Source organism: Pinus tabuliformis, chromosome J (assembly GCF_031772625.1).
Source record: "Pinus tabuliformis cultivar Carrire ecotype Pingquan chromosome J, CPIR1, whole genome shotgun sequence".
NCBI classification, from domain to species: Eukaryota; Viridiplantae; Streptophyta; class Pinopsida; order Pinales; family Pinaceae; genus Pinus; species Pinus tabuliformis.
The window spans coordinates 950468944-950493543 of NC_142295.1; the positions used below are offsets into that span (position 1 = coordinate 950468944).

Sequence of the window (24600 nt, forward strand, 5' to 3'; positions counted from 1 at the left end):
GGAGTCGTCTACTGAGGTGGAGGTATTCCCTGTACGGTAAAAAATGGCTGGAATCTGGGAAAAAATATTTCAAAAAATCTTGTAAATGTAGTGTTTGAATCATGTTTTTGATGGTGGAAATGGATTCAGCACCATCAAAAACCTCTAGGGCACCTAAAATTATGAAGTTTGGCAGCTTTTACTTGGATTCACAAAATCCCTGTGAGATTTTTTTAAACTATTACCGGAATTTCCATAAATTTCAGAGCAAAAAGAGCATAATAGTTAGGCTACGACGTTTAAAAATACGTTGGGTATTTGAAGAAACACAATAAATACAACCCTTGTGCCGAGATGTTGGAGATAAAGTTACATCCCTTGGGCGTCCTTGTGTTTAGTGTGCCTGCTCTTCATACCGTTGCCGAGACTCGATCGTGTGAAGCGTAAGATCAGTTTGTTTGTGTAGAGAAAGAGAGCCATGGCCGTGGATGTCATGTTTATGGCGAGAGTAGGGATAAAGATGGAGATAGGAGATGACGAGTGCGAGAAAACAACGTCCTATGCTATGAAGGGAACGCATTTCAGGGGTGTGAGGAAAAGGTTGTGGGAGAGGTTCACTGCAGAAATCAGAGACCCTGGAAGAAGACCAAACTCTGGTTGGGCACTTTTGACATAGCCATAGAGATCAGTCGTGCCTACGACAATGCTGCAAGAAGTCTCCGTGGCCCCAAGGCTAAAACCAAATTTACTCTCCAAGACGATAGCGCCAGTAGTGATGTAATGTTCAACAATGGCGCCACACGCACCGTCAATATTCCAAGACAAGAGTGGCCCATTTTTTTATTCCAAACAAGAGCCCTGCGCAAGCTCGAACTCTCTCGCTTCCATTCTCAACATCAAGCTTCCAGTTGCGTTATCCAGTAGGGCGCCTCACAGCATCTGACAGTGCAGAATCAAGCAAACCCTACTAAAAAGCAGAAGCTTTTGTGTGGCATTCAACTCTTTGAATCATCTCGAAATTCTCCGCTGTAGGCGGATGCAATGACCTGTAGATATTCACGGTGGCAGGCGCCCTATTTGCTGGATCTAAATTTTCCCCTAGCAGCTGACGATGTCAATTAACTCATCCGATAATTCGTAAATTTCAGAAGGCAGGAAGGCTAGAGGTAGGAACAACCTCTCTAAATTTCGATGTCTAAATTGTCATTGCACTTGACATTTACTAGCCCATTGTTCTTGGCACTGGGCCCAGACCAATGGCGACTCGACGTCCTCGGAATGGATTCTAGCAACATACTAAAGATGTTTCTGCTGCTGTCTTGCTTCACGGGGGGTCCAAGACTCCAACGTTCGGCCCTGGCTCTCCACAGAATGCATGTATTACTATGCCCACTGCTCATTCTCAACCATTCAATCAATATTCTGCTATTCCATTAGAATCTGCCCCCATCCCCATTCTATCCTCCTCAGTACATTTCGAAGAATCAGACCTCCCTTCCATCAATGCCACATCACATCCAAGTGCCCCTCACCTTCACTCTCCTTGTGACTGTCTGTCACCCCCGCCAGCTACTCCACCACATCTGACGTTATGAGATCCACTCTCCTCCACTCATATTATGTATGCCCCGACGAAGACTCCCTCTCGCAACATCTATCCTTACCCAGCTATGGACCCGACTCATGTATCGCCACAATCACCCTTAAACTCTCCCATGAACTCCGTGGACAGTGACCTGGACTTCCTCTTCTAGAAGAAAACTTTGGACCTCCAATCACTCACCATCCACAAACCTGCTGGCCCCTCTTCTCCACACATCAGCGCTACATTCGCTGGCAACATCACCGTCCACTGCAAAAAGCCACGCGACAATAGGCATTTCCGTGGACGACCACGTCCCCTTCCGTCTTTCAACCCCGCTGACAACCCCTCCCTTATTGATGTACCCATCGTTGAATCTACCCCTTCTCAGGCCATTGGAGCACGGATGCCCACAAAAGGCCAAACATGATCTTTATTCTTTCTCTCAATGTGAGGGGACTAGGGGCCACCCCTAAATTTCTGGCCCTACAGGAACTCTTCTCCTCCTTCCACCCCTACATCATTCTTCTATAAGAAACAATGCACGCTATTCCCCAAGTGATTGATTATTTTCGGAAAATGCTTCCGAACTGGCACATGGCTACCACAAATGCACACGGGCACTCGAGTGGTCTGATCGCTATCTGGGATCCTCGATGGGTCGTCGTCCGGGCTTTCTCCTGTTTTGTTGGGATTTTCCTTGCTGGTAACATTCGTGGTCTCTTGGGCCGAATTCATATACTCAATGTATATGCCCCTTACCACGATCGGGAGTACTTTTGGCAATAACTGGTTGAAACAGAGCTACTAGACCTTTCTTCACTTATTATTGCGGGTGATCTAAATTTCACTGTAGGATCGCATGAGTGCTGGGGCGATACCAGAAGGGGATATGTCATGGAAGACCAGTTTAAAGATATTATCTCGGAACGCAATTCGGTTGATATCTGTCCCTCCACTATTATTCCTACTTGGGATAACGGACGATCAGGGGCGAGTTACATTGCTAAGCGACTTGACCTCTTTCTTTCGCATGAACAAATCATCAAGTGGCTTGGGATGGGATTAGTTGCCACATATCTGACCATAGGCCCATTGCTCTCCACTAGTGACGGGATGAGTATCGTGGCGGCTTGCCCTTCAAATTTAATCGGATCTGGCTGGAAGATCCCGCATATATTGATCTTGTAAAAGAGGTATGGCGCAGAGATGTGATTCGGCACCCCTCCCATATGAGGTTCTTTATGGATAAGCTGGGGATCCTACGGAAGGAGACAAAGTAGTGGGAGATTAGGAAGAAGTGGCATTTGAACAGAGATCTTGCAGCTATTAAAAAAGAACTCCTGGAGATCCACCCTCACTTATCTCGACACTCTCTCCTGGACGACATTCGTAGCCGCGTACATGCACTGGAATCACAACGGCAAAATCTGTTGCACATCAAGGAGACTACATGGAGATTAAAGAGTCAAGCTATATGGATCCATGAAGGCGACCGGAACACCAAGTTCTTCCACAGATATGCTAATTACAGGCATCGAACAAACTCTATATGGGAGATTTATGATACAATTGGAAACAAATGCCAAGCCCAAAAGGATATTAGTCGGGTTGCAGTCTCCCATTTTCAACAAGCTTATTGCCAAAGTACACAAGACTGCCCTAAGGATAAAATTTGGGGGATACAACACTACCCCAACATGTTCGACGAAGATGCAAATCGGGCCCTCTTCAAATCAGTCTCGGAGGCGGAGATATTGGAGGTCCTAAAATCCTTCAAAGGCGACAAGAGTCATGGTTCCGACGGTTGGATCGTAGAACTGTTCACTCATTTTTTCGATATCTTTTAAACATATCTGGTAAACTTGGTCGAAGAATCCCGAGTACAGGGATATGTACATCCCCTCTTAAACTCTACCTATATTTCATTGATTCTGAAGAAGCCACTCTCACATTCCTTCTCGGACTTCCGCCCCATATCACTCTGCAATCTTGTCTATAAAATAATCTCCAAGACCATTACAAACCGTATGCGGCTCACCCTCTCCACGTTCATCTCTCCACGACAATTCGGTTTTCTTAAAAATCGATAGATACACAATGTAGTTAGAATCGCACAAGAATGCCTGCATTCTATTCACTCTAAGAATTTATGTGCTGCAATCATGAAGGTGGACCTTAAAAAAGCCTTCGACTATTTGGATTGGGATTACTTGCAATTGGTCCTCCACAAGGTGGGAATACAACCTTGTGCTACTGTGTCGATCATGGCATGTGTTTCTAGTGTTCAATTTGCGGTGATTATAAATGGATACCCGACGACATATTTCAAGTCGGGGCGAGGTCTTCGACATGGTTGTTCTCTTTCACCCCTCCTTTTTATTTTGGCTTTCGATGGACTAAGCCTTCACATTACAAATGTTGCTGCTAAAGACCATTTCCTACCACTCCACATTGGCAGAAATATTCGGATCTCCCACAGCTTCTTTGTCGATGACGTGCTCATCATGGGGCTCCTCAACAGGTTTGCTTGGCTACACCTTTTCCATATTTTCACTAAATTTGGAAATGCAACTGGTTTTATAATGAACCAAAGTAAATCTGTTATTGTACATGATCATGGCGATAAGGATATCACTGACTACATTTCTAGTTTGTTTGGGGTTGCTTCCGAGCCCATGCCGGGTGGTATGAAATATCTTGGTTTCCATATTAAGCCATGTAAATACAGGGTCTTAGATTGGTAGTGGCTTGTTGACCGATTCTATTGGAAAATTTCAGGCTGGGAATTTAGATGTCTTTCTATGGGAGGCCACTTCACTCTAACTCAGATTGTGATAACTCAGATGGGTGTGTGCTGGACACACTTATTCCATCTTCCCATCTCCATCATAAAAAAAATAAATGGGATCATTTCTCATTTCATTTGGTCTGGAATGCAGCAGAAGCGCAAGTATCATCTAACTAAACTTGATGATATCTCCATGCCGAAGCAACTGGGAGGCTGGGGCATATTTCATTTGAAGAGATTTGGCTGTGCTCTTCTACTCATATCATTATGGAGGGGGATCTTTGGTACAAGCACTTGGAGTTCAATCATAAAACATTAATATATGAAAGACATCGACTTTATGGTCTGGATGCGCAAGGGATGTATTGGCGGCAATACAGGCTCTGCTATCTGGCGCAACTTTAAAAGGATCAATCATTATTTTCTATCACTGCTCACTTGGAAACTGGGTACTGTGTTAGAGTCGGTCTGGTCAGCCCTCCGTTAGAGATCAAAACTCTTTGTGCATTTCAATTTTAGGTGTCCCTCTCCATTCACTCAGCTGCATTTCGCTAGGGACATGCCATGATCTGACGGAGAAAGTCATACTACTCATTTTCCCTCATGTCTGGCCCCTGCTGGTTTAGGTCTTGGTCCATAATCACTGAAATTCATGGTAGTCAAGGTCTGGTCATATTATAGGACAAAGTCATCTTTATGTTTGGGTCTAGGAAATCATCAATTTGGTCTTTGAAAACATGTCCAGAACACGCTATGCAGGCCAGAGGGAGACCTTATACAGCTATGGTTCAGAAAGCTTCATCATCACCTGAAGAGACATCGACTCTTCTTCAAAACTCCGTTTTGAAGAAAAGTCAAGCAAGGTCATTTATGACAAAATTTTCCAAAAATGCACAAGTTGGTTTTTCAGATGCAGTCATGGTTTCTATGGCCAAATGCCCAGTCACACAGTCCCCGCAAAGAAATGCCGAAAATCCCATCATGTGAGCCAAAATTTTAAAGAAAAAATGAAAAGCAGAGTGTTTTAAAGTCAATGAAAAAAGTGCAAAACAAAAACATTAGAAAGTGGGTTTTCAAGGAAGAAAAAATCAAACCCATCTCTCCCAAGCCTATATATACTTGTTGTGGCCCAAAGCAAAGCCATTTGTGCTCTTGCAAGCTTGGGAGAGACATTGCTAAGGTAGGAGAGCGAAGTTGGAGGAATTTGAGTGAGTGAGAGCCGGTTTCAAGGAGCGCGGCGCATACACCAGGGAGCGCAGCGCACACAGAGGGCGCGACGCACTGACAACCTGCCCGCCATTCATTTTTCGCAAAGGCGCGACACACACCCAGCGCGCAGCGCACTAGGCTTGGCGCGCGACGCACACAGCCAGGGGCATAAAAACAGTGCAAATCATTCCAAATCTCGGTGAAGGCTAGAAAATCAAGAGGTAGGCCCTGTTGACACCTCTTCTCTCTCAAATTTTTCAATGATTTGGTGTGCATAAGATATTTAAATGGTACCCCAAAAGCACAAGATCGACCATGAAAAAATCATCAAGAAAAACGAGAAATGGGGTTGCAAGTTTGCGATGATGCCACCAAGGTTCGCCTCCCCTCCCCTTGTCCCCTCACTCCTCATCGTTCCCACCTCCATTCCATCATGTTTCCTAAGGAAACCACCGTAAAACCGCCACTAAAACCCTCCCTCTTGTTTTTCAAGCAAATTTGGGTGAATTTACAGTGCACGGCGCACACATGAGGTGGCGCGGCGCACTCAGGGCGCTCGACGCACTGGGAGCCTGCCCACAGTGTAAATATAACACTGGCGTGGTGCATACCCGACGCGCTGCGCACTGGGTAGAGCGCACGGCGCACAGACATATAAGCCCAAAAATTTACTAAATTGCCCAAAATTTTTGTGAATAACCCTCAAAATTGGAGAGGTAGCCCAACTACTTTCACCATTGGCATTTAAACTTGAAGAGGAATGTGATTTTGATGACCATGAATCAAATGCAAACTTTTTTTAAAAGTAAAACAAAGATGACACAAAGAAGGTCAAGAAGCTAGGGTTTTGCTACAGTGACATTATTGCTAAAATATGCTCCTACCCTACCTCTATCAACTAATTCCCCTGTAGCAGTTTCCCCTAATAATCACCCTAGCTCCACTATAATCATATCCATTTGTTCCCTTTATTCCTATAGCTCAAAATATCCAAACCCTACCCCATCAAACACCATACCCAAAACGCTCCCAAATCCCTGATAAATTTCTCCTTTTAAACCCCTATTCCCCTTTTGATCATTCTCCTCCTAACACTCCCCGTTTTATTGTCCCCTTGGTGACAGATTTTCAGAGCATCTACCAGTTCTATTGGATTCAGAGGGCAGCATAAAATTCAGGGTACAAACAGTAGTAATGGCATCAGAAGTTTCATCATATTATGAGGGGGAGACCCACAGTGAGACATCTTCAGGAGAGAGGGCCCATCGAAGACATCACCGGAGCGGCAGACATCTTAGAGATGAGCCAAACACCCTCACTGAGCTACAGGCATGCCCACTTGCCATGTCTTGTTTCCAGCACTTGGCATGTTATGAATTTTGTCAAAGGGTGGCGAATGTCAGAGTCCATCATGAGTTGGCCTGCCTTTTTGCACTTCATCTACAAGGAGGTCAATCTGTCCTGGCTGGGGTCACTTTCACATTGACACTGGAAACCATATCAGCGGCAACAGGAATACCGAACGTTGGGGAACAGTGGCATAAGAAAAAGAAGGTGGAGAGGCATCACTATGAGCCTTACATCAAGAATAGCTGTTTGAGCCAGCTCACTAGAGTTTTTCCATTCAGATTTTTGAGGGATGAGTATGCCCTGCTCATGAGATTGATCATGAAGTATTTCAGTTGCGAGGGGAGGTTTTCTCGCCTTTATGCATATCATATCAGGTTGATCATGCACTTCACCAGGGTGCGGATGATGAGCCTCCCATTTTTCATCTGCGGGAACATAGAGAGGATGAAGAAGTTCATGCAGCACAAGACCCCTCGACAGCAGCTCAACAGCGTTTATCACTTTGCTCTTATCCGGATTTTGGTGGACCATCAGTTGGGATTGCAGGGTATTGCCTGGGAGGACTTCATCTCCCGTGATTTCTTCAGCGCTCCACCGGTGGTATCAGAGGCAGAGCATGAGGTGGGGGGCCCTTCACATCAGTTTGAGCGCCATGAGACTGCCACCATGCCAGTATACATCACATACCAGAAGGGCAGTCGACCCTTATTTGCAGCAGCAAAGCGAGTGTTATCTCCACCCGGGGTGGAAAGGGCCTCGCTTCTGACATCAGCACCACAGGAGCAGGGTAAGGGAAAGGAGCCAGTGCAAGAGGAAGGGCCATCAGGTGAGCAAGAGACCGAGTTTGTTCTCCTCCAAGATGATGAGACAGATGCAGAACCTACGAATGCTGAGCTGGGAGAGCTCATTCAAGAGCAGCAATCAGTGATTGAGAACTTATCCCTGGACTTGGAGAGGGCCAAGTGGAACGTGCAGTATCTGGAACAGAGGAACAAGCAACTTGAGGATCGGCTAGCTGAGACAGAGTTGCAAATGATCAAGGAAAACCGGCAACACATCCTTGCAGCACAAGGCAGACCGATGGAGCAAAGAGACGAGGACCAGGAGTATGTGTTAGAGAAAGTGAACGTTCACTTGAAGCAGCGGTTGGATAAAGCTAACAGGGAGAAAGACGTGCTGAGGCGCATGACTCACCACTACCAGGCCCGAAACATGAGCTCCAAAGCAAGAATCAGGAGCCTAAAGGCAAAATTGAGCAAGGAGGCAAAAGAGGCAAAGGAGCAAGATCGGCTTCGAATCTTGGCTGAGGCTTCCTTGGCACAGCATAGCACTTCATAGGGAACCTCCAGCCCAAATTTCAAAAAATTTGGGCAAATTTTGGTCACAGGCAAATTTTTTGGATAAAAAACAGGAAATTCCTCCCTGTGCGCTGCGCCACTGGCGCGACGCTAAAATTATAGGGCTCCAATCGAGGAACAGCTTGCATATTTGGATTCAGCATCGAAAATTACGACTATTGGTGTCTGGGCAAGAAATTTTGACAAGATCTGGGTCTCCTAAAGGTCAAAAAACACCCAAAAATGGCCTCTCTGCCACTTTTTTGACACACAGAAAGCAGTCTTGGGAGAATGAAGATTTGGAGGGGAAAATGAGCACCAAATTTGGAAATTCCAATGGGGTTAGAAAGTAGACAGGACAGGCTTTCCAACAAGCCCACTTGGGCACATTTTGGACACCTACAAGTGCCCCAAAACAGGCTCCAAAGTGGCGCGACGCACAAAGAATTTGGCGCGGCGCACAGGGGAAAAAACTGCCAATTTGCTCCCGTTTCGCGAAATTTCGGGTCGCGACTTCTCCAAGTGGGCCCGGTCATCTACACTTCGGTTTTTTGGCACCAAAGGCGACATTTAAAGATTTTTCTCTCCAAATGGGCATCTATCCAAGTGGCAAAGGAATGCAAAGGGTCACCCCAGCGAAATGTCATGCTTGAGAGCGCTGCACCTATAGCTGATGGTTGGCTCTCCATCTCCATTTCGTAATGATTTGAGTAACTTCCCAACCCCTGGGCGTTCTATCTCTTCCTCACACATTCTATATATTGTATGCAAGTTATTTGCAAAGGGTTGGCTGGCTTGTAACTTCTGGGAGACTGTGGGAAAGAAACTCTGTTTCTGCACTGTGTATTTTTGACAGAGAATTAATGAAAGGCAGCGGCTCTGTTTCATGAGATTCTTGTGGTTGTGAGTGTAGCAAATGTGTTCTTATGTTCCATATGTATCTTTTTATGTTTCATAATTCAATTCACGTTTCATTTCAGTGAAATTTTCTAAGTGAGATTAGGTAGAATTCAATTTATATTGCTCTGCCTGTGGGAAAATTTCATGTGCAGTGTTATTCTTCTGTTGAAAAGGATTCATGCGACTATGCCCTTTTCACTTTCTTCAGCAATCTTTCCATTCCGCGTTACCTTAAACCGAAATTGCTGCTCTTTCTGCCTACCTTGCCTCACGGAATAATCTGTGCCTTCATATTCAATTCTCTGTTCTTTGCTGAGCGCCAGTCCCATATACATCCCAAAAGCTCGGTCATTCATAAAATTGTTTTCAAAATCCCTTTTCACTTACTAGCCTAAGGTAAATATTGCATTGTAAGTCATCTCAGACCATTTTTTCTTATCCATTCACTGAGCGTGACTCGGAGAGAGCCCTCTCCTGCTCTGGTAGGGCTAGCTACCAGACTGAGCATGGTTTGTGGTTACCCTAATTTTTGCCTTCCTTTAGCCTGAGGCAGATTTAGGTGCTAACATAGTGGCGACCATACTGGGGAAAGTTGAAAATCAAATCCCCTTGTTTCATAATAATTCTAGGCTTCCAGATGATGAGCTTAGGATTGGAAAGGCTGAGTAAGTTGGTTGTGTCCCGTAATTTCTCTCAATAGCACGCTGGCTTTGAGACGATATACCAGAGCGAATCCAGACCCGGACCCTCCTCATATTTACGAAAACCCCAATTTGATCCCAAGACTCCTTCGTCAAGAAAGCACCATAACTCCCGTGTTCAAATCCCATTCATGTCCTGATATTTTTGAGTATCTTGAAGAGCTTGAGTTTGACGAACGATTTGAAATATCTTTGTTTGAGTCTAAATCCGAAAGGGCTGTTGATTATACCGTCCCCAATCCGCAATTTCTTGTAGACCTTGAAACAGAAAGAGCCAATAGATTAATTGATAATTACATTGCAACACAGCCCCAAACTCCAATTGCAAGCCCCTTGCAAATTGTGCGCACTCCTCCAACACCTCCAAGGCCAAATCCACCGAGAATGATGGCTGCCCGTTTCGCACCCCTTGTTCTGCCCCAAGTCCTAGATGACATGCCAAATGATTATCAAAGTAAAATCCCGTTTTTTGATGGCACTCCTAACAACATTACTGCTCAGCAGCATGTAGACAAAATGGCAGACTTTTATGAACTTCATGAGATCGATGCGGAGAACGTGGCAATGAGGCTCTTTGTACAAACATTTGCAGGTGATGTGAGGAAGTGGTTCAGAGGTTTGATGGCTGCAAGTATCACTACCTTAGCTGAGCTACAAAGACAATTTTTGAACCGGTGGGAAGTGAAAAAGAATCCCCTTCAAATTCTGGCCAAGTATGAACAAATCAAACGAAATGCCGGCGAATCGGTCCAAGATTATTGTGTTAGATTTAATGCAATCTACAACGAAATTCCAGATCATCTAAAGCCACCTGTGGGACTAGCAATGATGAAGTTTCCAGATGGTTTTGATGCTGACATGGTGTACCAATTAAGAGAAAGAGAACCGGCTACAATGGAAGACATGCAGAAAATTGCGGTCAGCATTGAGGCAAATCTGCTGTCCAAAAGAGCTAGAGCGAAAGCAGAGAAGAAAACCACTGTGAAAGAAGAATCTTCTTCAATGGATCAGCTGCTCAAAAAGGTAGAACAGATGCTTGAAAGGGTAAAACTTGACAAGCCAGAGCCACAAGTTAGGAATCCTAACTTTCGTGGCCAACAGTAGCCACAATATAGAATAAGACAAAGAGATCAACGAACTCAAGAGCAGACAGCACAACAGCCAGTACAAACACCTTTGCAGCAGAATTTTGTGCATGGACCGGAGTCAGATGAGGACGAGAATGTAATAGGCGAGGAAAACCATCTCTTCACTCCAGATGAGCTGCCTACTTACATCACCGAAGAGGAAGAATGTGCAGTGAATTCAGCTACACACCAAGACACCGATTTTATTCTAGCTAGCGACACAGTGTTGGAGGAAGAATTAGAAGAATATCAAAGGGGGCATATGAATGCTTTGTCCGCACAATAGTAGCGATATTCTCTTAGAAACAGAGATGTGCCGGCCAAACCAATTCAGAAAAAGAAGGAGGGCAAAACAACAAAAAATGATTCATCAGCTACACAAAGGAAAGGAAAGGAGGCGGTTGGTCCGGAGAGCAGTAAATCAAAATCAGCAGAACAATCACAGCAACCAGCCACATCAAAAGAGAAGGAAAGGAAAGAGATCCCAGTCAAAGAGGTAGAAAAAACCCCCGCTTTCAGCCTAGAGAATGAGATTTCTAAGCTAAAGGTATCCATCCCTTTGACTGAAATAATGAAGAACAGCAGTTATAGAGGACAGATTTCTAAAATGTTGAATTTGGACCCAATGTCCGACATGGTAAATGTAGAAGATGATCAGCCCGAAATGATTTTTGGACCAGCAACAAATGGTGAGTCTCCTGAGAGCGATGTGCCACCCTTCTATATCAGTTTACGATTGCATGATTTTGTGTTACACAACGCCATGTTCGATTCCGGAGCTTCTCACAATCTCATGCCCAAGGCTATCATGGATAAGCTTGGTCTGGACATCACCCGGCAATATCATGATCTCTATTCATTCGATTCCAGCAGAGTAAGATGTATAGGACTCATCAAAGACTTGGTTGTGAGTTTGGATCAACTTCCTATGAAAAATGTTCTGATGGATGTGGTGGTAGCAGATATTCCTCCAAGGTTTGGCATGCTTCTTTCCAGGTCTTGGGTAGCGAAATTGAAAGGGACACTACAGCTGGATTTCTCCTATGCAACAATCCCGGTGTTTGGACAAATGAGGAAGTTATACCGGGAACAAAAGATGAAATATATGATCACAAGCAAGGAGAAACCGCTAAATCATCCTATTAACTATGTACATACAGATTTAGAGTTTTTTTTTTTTTTTTTTTTTTTTTTTTTTTTCAGATAGTTTAAATGAGATAGACAGTCAGATAGTAGAAGCAGATGACATTCCGGAAATAACAGAAAATTTCATAGAGATCTTGAAGAAAGAAGGACAAGAAAAGCAGCAAAAGATTGGGCAATCAGCTGAAAACGATGGACAGCAAGCAGACAAGGCACGACAAACACATTTTCAGCACTTACAAGAGGAGGAAGAAGGCTTGTGGACCATGTATTTTGATAGAGCAGTCCTTTCTCCACCCCAAACAAAGTGCCTAGCAGCGTGAGAGTTTGCTCTTACAAGCTGGCCTTTGAATGTTCAAATAATGAAGCTGAATATGAAGCTCTGATTGCTGGCCTGAAGATTCTTAGAAAGCTGAATGCAAAGAGGATTTCGGTATATGGCGACTCCGATTTGGTGATAAAACAGGTCAGAGGTGAGTATCAAGCAAAACATCCTAGGATGCGGGCCTATCGTAATGCAGTTTTAGACATTTTGAAGCTATTTTCAAAATACACCTTGACATGTGTGCCACATATACAAAATAGTATTGCTGATGCTCTTGCCAAGGCAGCGAGCAGCTTGAAGATCCCCATGAACTCCAGCAATAAATTTGAAATCCATGTCAAGCACCGTCCAACCATTCCAGACAATCAGCGATATTGGCAAGTGTTTCAAGATGATGAGGAGATTAAAGATTTTCTGCTCAACAAAGGCAAGTTCAAAGAAACCTCAATCGATGTGGAAAATGATGAGGACAAAGGGAATGGTACAGATGAAGTGCAGATCAATCAAATGGACGTATTACAGCTGAAGAATAACATCATTCCTAAAGGCTTGATACCCCTAGAGGAACTTTTTGATCAGGATGATGTAGCCTGCAAGCCAACATTGCAGCCGACAGAGAAGGGTGTAGAAGAAGTCAACATCGGTACAGCTGCCAATCCAAAGTTGGTAAAATTGTCCAAAGCATTACCGCCAAAGATCAAGGACAAATACATCAGTTTGATGGCTTCATTTGCAGATGTATTTGCTTGGGATTATTCTGATTTAAAGACCTATGATACAAATATTATTCAGCACACAATACCTATCAAGCCCAACCAAAAACCATTTAGACAAAAGCTGAGAAGGATAAATCCAAAGTTGCTGCCATCCATCGAAAAAGAGGTAAATAGGTTGTACAAGTCAGGTATCATTGTGCCCATCAGATTTTCAGATTGGATATCTAACTTAGTGCCTGTATGCAAGAAGACCGGTGAGATTCGCCTATGCATTGATTTCAGAAATCTAAATAAGGTCTCATTGAAGGACAACTATCTGCTGCCCAAGATGGACCATATACTTCAGCGAGTAGTGGGGGCATCTCGTATGTCGCTGCTTGATGGTTATTCCGGATATAACCAAATTTCCGTCCATGAAGATGATAGAGACAAGACAGCATTCACCACTCCATGGGGAACCTTTCACTATGCCAAAATTCCATTCGGTTTAAAGAATGAAGGGGCCACATTTCAGCGGGCAATGGACTTGGCGTTTGCAAATGAGAAGGATGTGTTTTTGGTGGTGTACTTGGATGACTTGACGGTGTTTTCAAAATCTGATGAAGAACACATGCATCACCTAAAAATTGTCTTTCAAAAATGCAGGAAATATGGTCTATCGCTGAATCCTAAGAAGAGCTTGTTCTCCATGGAGGAAGGCAAATTACTTGGGCACATCATCTCAAAGGATGGCATTTGTATAGACCCGACACGTGTGCAAGCAATTCAGCAAATCGATCTGCCCAGGAACAAAAAGGAAATACAATCATTCAATGGTAAGAAATGACCAACATGCTTAAGAAGGACAGCCAGGTGAAATGGACAGAGGAGGCTGTAAAATCTTTCAACTTGGTCAAATTGGCCCTTTCTTCAGCTCCAGTTCTAGTTAGCCCGGACTACACTCAAGATTTCATATTGTTTTCATTTGCTTCTGAGCACACTATGGCAACGGTATTATTGCAGAAGAGGGATGATCATGAAAGACCCATTGCATTCTTCAGCAGGGCTATAAGGGATGCAGCTTTGAAGTACAACATCATTGAGAAGCAAGCCCTGGCATTGGTGAAGGCATTGAAGGATTTCCGGGTATATATCCTACACTCTCACATTCTGGCCTATGTTCCTAATACTGCTGTAAAAGATATTTTAGTGCAGACCAATCTGGAAGGGCGAAGAGGCAAATGGATCACAGCCTTGCTAGAATACGATGTGGAGATAAAGCCTACAAAGCTGGTCAAAGGACAGGGGTTGGCGAAGCTGATGGCCGAATCGAACTTGCATGCATTGGACATAAATCTGATCGCTGCCATGTCCGATGAGAATGAGGAAGGAATGTCAATTTAGGTATCTGAAATGTTTGCTTTGTCCCCATGGTATTATGATATAATATATGTGCTGAAAAATCTATCACCACTGCCCGGCATGACTAGAAACAAAGCGAGAACACTCAAATTGAAGGCTGCCAAGTTTTGTATTTTGAATTCTGCACTGTATTGGAAAGATCCCGGTGGCATTTTGTTAAATTGTCTGGTGGAAGAGGAGGCAAAGAAAGTCATGGAGGATTTCCACGGAGGAGAGTGTGGAGGTCATCTTTTTTGGAAGTCAACAGCGAACAAAATTTTGAGAGCAGGGTACTACTGGCCTACTTTGTTTGCTGATGTGCATAAGATGGTCAAGCGCTGTCATAAGTGTCAAATTTTCGAAGGAAAACAGAAATTACAGCCTTTACCACTTAAGCCTATTGAAGTGAGCGCTCCATTCCAGCAGTGGGGGTTGGATTTCATTGGGGAAATTCATCCCGCCTCTTCCGGACAGCATAGGTGGATCCTTACAGCGACGGATTATTTCACAAAATGGATTGAGGCAGCCCCTACCAGACAAGCGACGGACACGGTAATCATTTCATTTCTCGAAAATAACATCTTGTCTCGCTTTGGTTGTCCAAACAAATTAATCACTAATAATGCAGCAGCTTTCAAATCGAAAAGGATGGTAGAATTTTGTCATAAATATCACATAATTTTGGGTCATTCAACTGCCTATCATCCGCAAGGCAATGGATTGGCAGAATCTTCGAATAAATCTTTGGTCAACATCATCAAGAAGCTGCTGGAAATAAATAAGAAGAGCTGGAACAAGAGGCTGGTTCATGCACTTTGGGCAGATCGGATCACTCAGAAAAAATCCATTGGGATGTCACCATTTGAGCTGGTTTATGGAGTAGACACAGTATTTCCCGCTTCTCTTGCTGCCTCGGTGGTCAAACTTCTTTAGGAGGTTGGCAGTGAGGAAGATCCCATGCAGAGAAGGTTGAATCAAATGATCCACTTGCAGCAAACAAGAGAGGAAGTTTTCAAGAACACATCCAAGTTGCAGGAGAAGATAAAGAAAATCTATGATAGAAAAGCAAAAGCAGATAAATTTCAGTTGGATGATGTGGTGCTGAAGTGGGATGCAAGGAATGAAGAGAAAGGCAAGCACGGAAAGTTCGAAAATCTGTGGAAAGGTCCTTTCAAGATTGCAGCATATAGGGGTCAGAATGCCTTTCTTCTGAAGGAAATGAATGGGGAAGATTGTCCTGGAGGGCCGATCAATGGTCGGCTGCTCAAGCGGTATCACTATTGATCTATTAACGCTGCTTCCACTGTCATTGTAAATACCATTTTTATTTCAGTTTGGTTTCAGTCTGTAAAGTCAGTTTTTGAGTTATTTCAATGTCAAGTTTGAGTCAATTTCTTGGTTATTCCAGTTTTATAAATAAGTCAGAGTCCTATGCTGTTTATCAAAATGATGACTCCATAGCCCAATGGACAAAAGGCACTGTCTAGCTCCTCCAGAGATCTGCTGTTCTTGGCACCTCCAAGGAGCTACCATCCCCCATTGGAGCCAATGTTAGAGTCGGTCTGGTCAGCCCTCCGTCAGAGATCAAAACTCTTTGTGCATTTCAATTTTAGGTGTCCCGCTCCATTCACTCAGCTGCATTTCGCTAGGGACATGCCATGATCTGACGGAGAAAGTCATGCTACTCATTTTCCCTCATGTCTGGCCCCTGCTGGTTCAGGTCTTGGTCCATAATCATTGAAATTCATGGTAGTCAAGGTCTGGTCATATTACAGGACAAAGTCATCTTTATGTTTGGGTCTAGGAAATCATCAATTTGGTCTTTGAAAACATGTCCAGAACAAGCTATGCAGGCCAGAGGGAGACCTTATACAGCTATGGTTCAGAAAGCTTCATCATCATCGACTCTTCTTCAAAACTCTGTTTTGAAGAAAAGTCAAGCAAGGTCATTTATGACAAAATTTTCCAAAAATGCACAAGTTGGTTTTTCAGATGCAGTCATGGTTTCTATGGCCAAATGCCCAGTCACACAGTCCCCACAAAGAAATGCCGAAAATCCCATCATGTGAGCCAAAATTTCAAAGAAAAAATGAAAAGAAGAGTGTTTTAAAGTCAATGAAAAAAGTGCAAAACACAAACATTAGAAAGTGGGTTTTCAAGGAAGAAAAAATCAAACCCATCTCTCCCAAGCCTATATATACTTGTTGTGGCCCAAAGCAAAGCCATTTGTGCTCTTGCAAGCTTGGGAGAGACATTGCTAAGGTAAGAGAGCGAAGTTTGAGGAATTTGAGTGAGTGAGAGCCGGTTTCAAGGAGCGCGGCGCATACACCAGGGAGCGCGGCACACACAGAGGGCGCGGCGCACTGACAACCTGCCTGCCATTCAGTTTTTGCAAGGGCGCAACGCACACCCAGCGCGCGGCGCACTGGGCTTGGCGCGCGACGCACACAACCAGGGGCATAAAAACAGTGCAAATCATTCCAAATCTCGGTGAAGGCTAGAAAATCAAGAGGTAGGCCCTGTTGACACCTCTTCTCTCTCAAATTTGTCAATGATTTGGTGTGCATAAGATATTTAAATGGTACCCCAAAAGCACAAGATCGACCATGAAAAAATCATCAAGAAAAACGAGAAATGGGGTTGCAAGTTTGCGATGATGCCACCAAGGTTCTCCTCCCCTCCCCTTGTCCCCTCACTCCTCATCGTTCCCACCTCCATTCTATCATGTTTCCTAAGGAAACTACCCTAAAACCGCCACTAAAACCCTCCCCCTTGTTTTTCAAGCAAATTTGGGTGAATTTACAGTGCGCAGCGCACACATGAGGTGGCGCGACGCACTCAGGGCGCGCGGTGCACTGGGAGCCCGGCCACAGTGTAAATATAACACTGGCGCGGCGCACTGGGTAGAGCGCGCGGCGCACAGACATATAAGCCCAAAAATTTACTAAATTGCCCAAAATTTTTGTGAATAACCCTCAAAATTGGAGAGGTAGCCCAACTACCTTCACCATTGGCATTTAAACTTGAAGAGGAATGTGATTTTGATGACCATGAATCAAATGCCAAATTTTTTTAAAAGTAAAACAAAGATGACACAAAGAAGGTCAAGAAGCTAGGGTTTTGCTACAGTGACATTATTGCTAAAATATGCTCCTACCCTACCTCTATCAACTAATTCCCCTGTAGCAGTTTCCCCTAATAATCACCCTAGCTCCACTGTAATCATATCCATTTGTTCCCTTTATTCCTATAGCTCAAAATATCCAAACCCTACCCCATCAAACACCATACCCAAAACACTCCCAAATCCCTGATAAATTTCTCCTTTTAAACCCCTATTCCCCTTTTCATCATTCCCCTCCTAACACTCCCCGTTTTATTGTCCCCTTGGTGACAGATTTTCAGAGCATCTACCAGTTCTATTGGATTTAGAGGGCAGCATAAAACTCAGGGTACAAGCAGCAGTAATGGCATCAGAAGTTTCATCAGATTATGAGGGGGAGACCCACAGTGACACATCTTCAGGAGAGAGGGCCCATAGAAGACATCACCGGAGCGGCAGACATCTTAGAGATGAGCCAAACACCCTCACTGAGCTGCAGGCATGCCCACTTGCCATGTCTTGTTTCCAGCACTTGGCATGTTATGAATTTTGTCAAAGGGTGGCGAATGTCAGAGTCCATCATGAGTTGGCCCGCCTTTTTGCACTTCATCTACAAGGAGGTCAATCTGTCCTGGCTGGGGTCACTTTCACATTGACACCGGAAACCATATCAGCGGCAACAGGAATACCGAACGTTGGGGAACAGTGGCATAAGAAAAAGAAGGTGGAGAGGCATCACTATGAGCCTTACATCAAGAACAGCTGTTTGAGCTAGCTCACCAGAGTTTTTCCATTCAGATTTTTGAGGGATGAGTATGCCCCGCTCATGAAATTGATCATGAAGTATTTCAGTTGCGAGGGGAGGTTTTCTCGCCTTTATGCATATCATATCAGGTTGCTCATGCACTTCACCAGGGTGCGGATGATGAGCCTCCCATTTTTCATCTGCGGGAACATAGAGAGGATGAAGAAGTTCATGCAGCACAAGACCCCTCGACAGCAGCTCAACAACGTTTATCACTTTGCTCTTATCCGGATTTTGGTGGACCATCAGTTGGGATTGCAGGGTATTGCCTGGGAGGACTTCATCTCCCGTGATTTCTTCAGCGCTCCACCGGTGGTATCAGAGGCAGAGCATGAGGTGGGGGGCCTTCACATCAGTTTGAGCGCCATGAGACTGCCATCGTGCCAGTATACATCACATACCAGAAGGGCAGTCGACCCTTATTTGCAGCAGCAAAGCGAGTGTTATCTCCACCCGGGGTGGAAGGGGCCTCGCTTCTGACATCAGCACCACAGGAGCAGGGTAAGGGCAAGGAGCCAGTGCAGGAGGAAGGGCCATCAGGTGAGCAAGAGACCGAGTTTGTTCTCCTCCAGGATGATGAGACAGATGCAGAACCTACGAATGCTGAGCTGGGAGAGATCATTCAGGAGCAGAAATCAGTGATTGAGAACTTATCCCTGGACTTGGAGAGGGCCAAGTGGAACGTGCAGTATCTGGAACAGAGGAACAAGCAACTTGAGGATCGGCTAGCTGAGATAGAGTTGCAAATGATCAAGGAAAACCGGCAACACATCCTGGCAGCACAAGGCAGACCTATGGAGCAAAGAGACGAGGACCGGGAGTATGTGTTAGAGAAAGTGAACGTTCACTTGGAGCAGTGGTTGGATAAAGCTAACAGGGAGAAAGATATGCTGAGGTGCATGACTCACCACTACCAGGCCCGAAACATGAGCTCCAAAGCAAGAATTAGGAGCCTAAAGGCAAAATTGAGCAAGGAGGCAAAAGAGGCAAAGGAGCAAGATCAGCTTCGAATCTTGGCTGAGGCTTCCTTTGCACAGCATAGCACTTCATAGGGAACCTCCAGCCCAAATTTCAAAAAATTTAGGCAAATTTTGGTCACAGGCAAATTTTTTGGATAAAAAACAGGAAATTCCTCCCTGTGCGCCGCGCCACTGGCGCGACGCTAAAATTCTAGGGCTCCAATCGAGGAACAACTTGCATATTTGGATTCAGCATCGAAAATTATGACTACTGGTGTCCGGGAAAGAAATTTTGACAAGATCTGGATCTCCTAAAGGTAAAAAAAACCCAAAAATGGCCTCTCTGCCACTTTTTTGACACACAGAAAGCAGTCTTGGGAGAATGAAGATTTGGAGGGGCAAATGAGCACCAAATTTGGAAATTCCAATGGGGTTAGAAAGTAGACAGGACAGGCTTTCCAACAAGCCCACTTGGGCACATTTTGGACACCTGAAAGTGCCCCAAAACAGGCTCCAAATTGGCACGACGCACAGAGAATTTGGCGGCGCACAGGGGAAAAAACTGCCAATTTGCTCCCGTTTCGCAAAATTTCGGGTTGCGACTTCTCCAAGTGGGCCGGTCATCTACACTTCGGTTTTTTGGCACCAAAGGTGACATTTAAAGAGTTTTCTCTCCAGATGGGCATCTATCCAAGTGGCAAAGGAATGCAAAGGGTCACCCCAGCCAAATGTCATGCTTGAGAGCGCTGCACCTGTAGCTGATGGTTGGCTCTCCATCTCCATTTCGTAATGATTTGAGTAACTTCCCAACCCCTGGGTGTTCTATCTCTTCCTCACACATTCTATATATTGTATGCAAGTTATTTGCAAAGGGTTGGCTGGTTTGTAACTTCTAGGAGACTGTGGGAAAGAAACTCTGTTTCTGCACTGTGTATTTTTGACAGAGAATTAATGAAAGGCAGCGGCTCTGTTTCATGAGATTCTTGTGGTTGTGAGTGTAGCAAATGTGTTCTTATGTTCCATATGTATCTTGTTATGTTTCATAATTCAATTCATGTTTCATTTCAGTGAAATTTTCTAAGTGAGATTAGGTAGAATCCAATTTATATTGCTCTGCCTATGGGAAAATTTCATGTGCAGTGTTATTCTTCTGTTGAAAAGGATTCATGTGACTATGCCCTTTTCACTTTCTTTAGCCATCTTTCCATTCCGCGTTACCTTAAACCGAAATTGTTGCTCTTTCCGCCTACCTTGCCTCACGGAATAATCTGTGCCTTCATATTCAATTCTCTATTCTTTGCTGAGCGCCAGTCCCATATACATCCCAGAAGCTCGGTCATTCATAAAATTGTTTTCAAAATCCCTTTTCACTTACTAGCCTAAGGTAAATATTGCATTGTAAGTCATCTCAGACCATTTTTGCTTATCCATTCACTGAGCGTGACTCAGAGAGAGCCCTCTCCTGCTCTGGTAAGGCTAGCTACCAGACTGAGCGTGGTTTGTGCTTACCCTAATTTTTGCCTTCCTTCATCCTGAGGAAGATTTAGGTGCTAACATACTAGACACCACATTGCTATTGGACAGGATTGTATCTGGGGCCTTGATGATATTGACAAAATCTTGGATCCCCTCCTACATAGTCTTAACAACAAGGGCATATACTTCTTACAACAAGTCATTTCGACTTGGCATAATAGTGGCCCAATTTGGAAGCGCTTAGCGGCATTGGGACTGTATGGACAGACCGCAGAGGAATGGAGCAAGATCCGCACACAACTACTGCTGATCGGGATTCGCAGAGATTCAGAAAGAGATAAGATTGTTTGGAGGGGCAAAATGAAGGGCGACAACATCATGGTGGTGGAAACATGTCAACAACTCTGCTGTTGGGACGCCACTCATCCTCAGGTATGCTGGTTCTCAAAATTTTGGAATGCTCACATCCCTACGAAAAACACTCTTTTTCTCTGGTTAGTTTCGAGAAATAAAAATTTTACATGGGCAAACCTACAAAAAAGAAATTGGTCTGGTCCCGGGATTTGCATTCTATGCAGGAGTGAGGAAGAAGATAACTGGCATATTTTCTTTATGTGTCCTGTTGTTTCTAAAATCTGGCAAAATCTGGCTGTCATATATGGACTCCAACTCCCACAGTTAACTTGCATCACTAATTGCCTTGAATGGTGGAGTCAACAGCACACTACCTGGTGCTATATTCTAGCGATTTTCCTATGGGAGATTTTGGAGATGGAGAAACAACATTATTTTCAACAACTACAGAGAAAATTGTGCATTGGTATCGGAAAGAATCATAAGCACACTCATCTCTGAACTACAATTGGGCTCTTTCTTTGTTTTTTGTGCATGTCCCCAACGAGGTCGGGGTATAAGGAGTTAAGGCTTGAACTGGTTGAACCTTTTCAAGACTAACCTCGCCAACCCCGACAACCTCCCATTGCGGAAGAAATGAAAGATGAGGGAGTAGGATATCCTTTTAAAATATTGCTCGAAGAATCCCTCGAGCGACAAAGGAACACGATGATGGACAACTTTTCCTAGATCCTTCGATGGATTCCCACATGTGACACATCTTCATCCACCAGCCACTGATCTGAAAGACGATCTTAAATCAAGAAAAAGGTATTACAGACTCATGTGCAGGAATGCCTATATCACTTAGTGCAATGGGTCGAAAAGATTGTGAATAATATAGAGAATTGGCAATTAGAAAACATAACAGAATCACATCAACATAGCCAAAATGATAAAGGAGTTCACCAGACTTCATGGCTACATCTCCTAGTCCAAGCCTTCAATGCTGACCTCTATATCCAGTCTTCAGATGTGGGATTGTTATAGTTTGTGAGCTCAATACTAAGTCTCAACACAACAATGGAATTTAATACAGAGCTTGCTCGGAACTCCTCGAGTAACAAGAGTAACACATCTCCAGACCCCCTGGATGATTCCAAAGCTTGCTTTGGTGCTGCGTTGCTCTATCTTCTCTGCCTTTTCCACCTCTGTACTATCCCTCTGGCTCTCTGGCTTTCTTTCTCTGTTCACTGTCCTCTATATTCTTTTTCTACGTTCATCATATTTTATAACACGTTTTGTTACAAAAATGCTTAAAGCGTGGAATCTGTTTGTCCATAATAGAAACTATTTATAACAAAAGACTAGTGGGCGCGGTGGACCCGACCGTCCGGCCATTCTCTGGAACTAATTCCTGAAAACAACAAATTTTAGTTCATAAGCAGAAATTCACGGAAATACGTTGAAACCTGACCATTCAAACAGCTCGTCCATTCTACACCATCCAATCAATGATTGATAATCCGATGGCTGACGAACATTTTGGGCGACCCACTTGCACGGGGATAATCCACCCGAAATGAGTGGTTTTCTCTCTCCTGCACTGTGCCATGTGTCAACTAGTGTATGGAACTGGGCGGAGCCCCTCCAAAACTACTTACCACCTGAAGCCTGTCCGAAATACCATTTACAAAGAAATACATGGAAAAACTTGACCGAAAAGCTTTAAGTCAGAACTCAAATGATATAAAACCTACCCTATTATCCTTTCGGGTCTGCGCTTTATCGCAAGTCGCGTGTCGCATGTCACAGCGCCAACGCTCATGGTCCACAACCCTTTGTATGTTGTGATGCGATCAACATCACCGATCACCATTGCTAATCGCAATCGTCGATCGCACATCGGCCCTTTTGCCAACACTGCAGGTCTTGGTCCTTCCCCTTCGTGCGATGCGATAAGTCGCAAATCGCATGTCGCATGGTCTTCGGCCCTGTGGCTTAAGTCCTCCCTTGGAATTTGCGATGTGATATATGTAATCTCTACCGTCGATCTCTGCGCCGATCCAACGGTCCACGTTAAGTTGCTGGATCACAATCGCAATTCCCATAAGGCTACCTCTAACACACTCCGTTGGCCTTTCCTGATGCGATCCGCTGGCTTCCTCCAATGCGATCTCGTCGATTCAATCCGGACCGTTGATCTGACAGATCTAACGGCTCTGATACAACGATACATCATTCTTGGGTTTCTGCCATTCTTCACTGTTTTTGCTGCGATACTCTGTTTCCGATATTTGAAGACTTAGATGTTCAAGATCCATTTTGGATCATGCCTCCCCACTGAAAAGCTTTTGGACCACCAAAAGTTGGTTTTTAGTCATCGATCAAGTGACGATATTGCGCCTTCACTTGTCCAATTTCTATCCATATTGCTTTGCTTGGATTTGAACCTTTGAGCCCTACTCTCAGGTACTCAACATCCCCTTGACGCGAAGTTCTTACCGTCCTGTCCAGAATTGTGCCCTCCTATAACTCATTGAGATACTCTGTTAGGCCCCTATACTACTAGTGTAACCCCTTATTATTAGTATAACCCACTTATTATATTGATGTACCCATGTAGTGCCCATATTGTTACTATTGTGCCCCATAGAAGCCCACTATTGTTATTATTGTGCCCTTACATTATTATTGTTATGTCGGCTCTGATTATGTTATAACCCCTTAGACTCCTATATATAGAAAGGAGGTCTTTTCATTTGTATCATCCAAGAATTGTTCATTTATGTAATGTAAAGGAGGTTGCCCCCTCGAAGAGGCTGAATTCTAAGGCGTGGATTTATCTTTTCTATCTTTTCTTGAGCTGGTTTCATAACATTTGGTATCAGAGCTTTGGATTCTAGGGTTTTGCTGCTCCAAACAGGTCATCGTGGCATTTTCGCTATAAATTTTTTCTGTGATGTTTCAGAAGTCGCAAAAAAAACCCATTTGAGAAGAAATCACGTTGAACCTTATGTCAGAATTTTAGAGCTTTTCGCGCGATATTTGCGGAGATATGATCTAAGGAAGTTGGTCTTTTTGCAGACTCCTGAATTACATTCAAAACAGGTGACCTGGGGAAAATCGTCATAACTTTCTCTCTGGGGATCGGATTGAAATTTCGTAAGAAGGTACAGAAAGAGGATGGACTGTAGTTTCTTGTATGCATTTTTCAGATCCAAAGATTGAAACAGTGACACGTGGCACTTCATACAATTTCGCTCTTCTGGAAAGGTCTATAATCAGGTCATCTTGGGAGATTGTGCATAACTCTTTCTTAGAGAATCCAATTTTGATCAGACTGGTGGCATTGGAAAGAGGACACAGAGGGCTACTATAGTT

General features: G+C 44.1%; 1 pseudogene; it reads left to right on the forward strand.

Annotated features, from left to right (window-relative positions):
• The first annotated feature begins 457 nt into the window (after positions 1-457).
• On the forward strand, positions 458-1101 carry LOC149229937 (ethylene-responsive transcription factor 4-like; annotated as a pseudogene).
• The last annotated feature ends 23499 nt before the right edge of the window (positions 1102-24600 follow it).